This window comes from Schistocerca nitens, unplaced genomic scaffold (genome assembly GCF_023898315.1).
Source record: "Schistocerca nitens isolate TAMUIC-IGC-003100 unplaced genomic scaffold, iqSchNite1.1 HiC_scaffold_338, whole genome shotgun sequence".
In the NCBI taxonomy this organism is placed as follows: Eukaryota; Metazoa; Arthropoda; class Insecta; order Orthoptera; family Acrididae; genus Schistocerca; species Schistocerca nitens.
Window position 1 is genome coordinate 3,129,873 of NW_026045872.1, and position 3,299 is coordinate 3,133,171.

Sequence of the window (3,299 nt, forward strand, 5' to 3'; positions counted from 1 at the left end):
GTATGGTTTTAAGTTTTTTTGTATAAAATTGAGTATTCTGTTACTATGTTAGTATACGTTTTTTACGTGTCAATCGACATTTGTGTCATCTTACTTGAGAAAATATCGCAGTGGCTCTCATAAAAGTGATTCCAATTGTCATCAGTGCCTGGAAGATTCCTTTCGCCACATTGTCCACAGACGTTTTAATTTCATGCGCAGTAATGCGACGTAAAGTCTAGGCTTCTGAGGTAGACATTAATTTTGGTATCATTCTCCTTATAGGAGCGCAGTGTTTTTATTCTTCGTGAAGTTCATGAAATTTTTTCGTGATCTATTGATGTTTATTGTAGGTTATTCCTGTTTGGCACTTAACCTCGTCTGTTAGTTGCACTCTTCTACTCTTCAAGGACCTCATCATATGGAACAATACCACTGTTTCTTCAATAGCAACGGCCCTTAGTTTTGAACTTAATATTGTGGCTTCCACATTGTTTCTTCTAATGCTTGTTTGCTTTGTTCTGCATGTTTTCATATTTCTGTGAGTGTTTGAATTTTGCGGATGCATGTTTTAGTATACTCCTCGCATGAATTCGTATAACGACTCCGGAGTATTGCTTTATTGTCGCCTTTAGTTTAGGTTTGATAAGGTAACCTACGACTGCAAGGTGTATGGATAGTTACTACTACGAGCGATGGCTTTTTTCCATGTCCGTAGTATTACTTCTCTCAAATTTTCTTCGTTCAGTAGTCTTGCAATCATTTTCCAGTATCTTATACTACGTCATCTGCCCTGGATGCGCTTTGTTGCTTCCAGACTGGTATGTGCAGTGGTCGGATGTATTTACTAGTGTAATCGCAAATGTCTGGATAATCATAAATTATGGCTACTCTGCTTTTTGAGTTAGTATACATGGCCGTGAATCCAAGATACTCACAAGTTATCTTTACACAAACATCGTTAAGTTGGAGCCCTTGTACGAGATTTTCTAATTTCGTGCATTTGCTCATGTCTGACATTGAGTCTTTCCTTTTTATTTCACATCTGATGTCTCCGTTGTGCTGCTAGGCGACATATTTCTGCCATTAGCAGTAACTATGAAAGGTTTCCCTTGAAGGTAACGTTCTACTGAGACAGAACTGACTCAGAAAATATCGTTTTTACAAAATATAAATATGTCCTTATTCGCATTAAGTAATAAGTGCTATCGACAGGAAACTTCCGATTGATTCGATACTTCTGGATTTCCAGAAGACTTTTGACATCGTTCCTCACAAGATACTTCTAATGAAATTGGATGTCTATGGAGTATCGCTTTAGTTTTGCAAGTAGATTCGTGAATTCCTATCAGAAGCGTAACAACACGAAGTAATCGACGGAAAATTATCAAGTAAAAAAGAAATTATATGCGGCGTTCCCCAGCAAAGGGTTATAAGTTGTCTGCTGTTCCTAATCTATATAAATTATTCAGGAGACCATCTGTGCAACCCTCTTAGACTGTCTGCAGATGACATGGTCATTTACCTTCTAGTAATAACGTCAGAGGCCGGCCGCGGTGGCCGTGCGGTTCTAGGTGCTTCAGTCCGGAACCATGAGGCTGCTACTGTCGCAGGTTCGAATCCTGCCTCGGGCATGGATGTGTGTGATGTCCTTAGGTTAGTTAGGTTTAAGTAGTTCTAAGTTTAGGGGACTGATGACCTGAGCTGGTAAGTCCCATAGTGCTTAGAGCCATTTGAACCAAAAACGTCAGAAGATCAAAACCAATTGTAAAGTGACTTAGACACGAACCCTGTTGTGTGTTAAAAGTGGCAATAGTCTCTCAATAAGGAAAAGTGGGAGGTCATCCACGTCAGTACCAATGGAATTCAGTTATTTTCGATTGTACTACAAACCACACAAACATATGGCGTGTCATTTCTAAAAATACCTAGGAATTACGATTATGAACAACTTAAATTGGAACGATCACCTAGAAAATTTTGTGAGAAAGGCAAAACAAAGATTGCGTTTTATTGGCAGAACACTTATAAGATACGAGAGGCTACTGAAAAGTCTGCCTACACTACGCTTGTCCGCACACCGCTAAAGTATTGCTGTGCGATAAGGTATTCTTACCAGATGTTATAAGCGAGATGCCGTGGCAATTATTGAAACAAAGGCGTTTTTAGAGGTGACGAAATTTTAGTCACTAATTTTCTCCCGTGAATGAGAAATTAATTTACCGTTGCCGAACTACATAGGGGGAAGGATCATCACATTAAAATAAGACAAATCTGAGCTAGTAAGGAAATATTTAAGTGTTCGTTTTTCCCACGAGGTGTTAGAGAGTGGAACGATAGAGAAATGGTCTGAAGCTGGTTCGGATAAACCTCCGCCAGGCACTTAAGTGTGAATTCATCAGTAGCCAAGTAAATGTAGATATCGTTGTTAATGTCGAAAGTTGATCCTGGTTTCTGAGCTGGGTTGTGTTGTGTCCTCTGTACGAAGTCGAGGAGTTTGACAGAGGAGGAGAAGAAGTTGTCTTGCGTTAACGTCCGACCTGGAAGTTTCTTATTATGGAGAACGAACAGTTCGGCAAGTGTCTGGTGGTTTGGAACACGGAGGTTGCATTTATACTACAAGGGAAGAGGGGCAGAGTATTGTGGGTGCTTTAATGACTGCGTAGGTATTACCCGACCATGATATGACTGCACTTGGCCTCTCGTGGCCGTCATCGGAAACACTCGGTGACGTTAAGGTAAACAAGTACACTGATGACTGAGGAAAACACATGGCATTGTGAGTGATTTCAAGGCAGTTGTGCATACAGTGTCAAGTGGTTCGGTGTTTCCTCATGAACCACGATAAAAACACACGACAAGCTGACCAAAGCACCCTCACTCCCAGGCGCAATAATATTGTTGTCGTTTACCATCAGCTCGTGTATAGCGGGTCAGCTGCGGACGTACTATACCAAACTGTTGTCAACGAAACTTTTATGATATGTTCGATAGTAACTGAATTACCGCGAGGGAACATGTGTGAGGAGATGCACAATTCTCTCAACAACATACTGATTTTAAGTAGTAGGTTCTGTTTTGCTCATTGCCCATGGGTTTCCCGTTGCAACACAGTAAGTTTGGCTCTCCCGTCTTGTCAAGTACCTGACCTTTTGACTGTGTCGAAACTGCTATGGAAAGAGATTGCCGGCCGGGGTGGCCGAGCGGTTCTAGGCGCTACAGTCTGGAACCGCGCGACCGCCACGGTCGGAGGTTCGAATCCTGCCTCGGGCATGGATGTGTGTGATGCCCTTAGGTTAGTTAGGTTTAAGTAGTTCTAA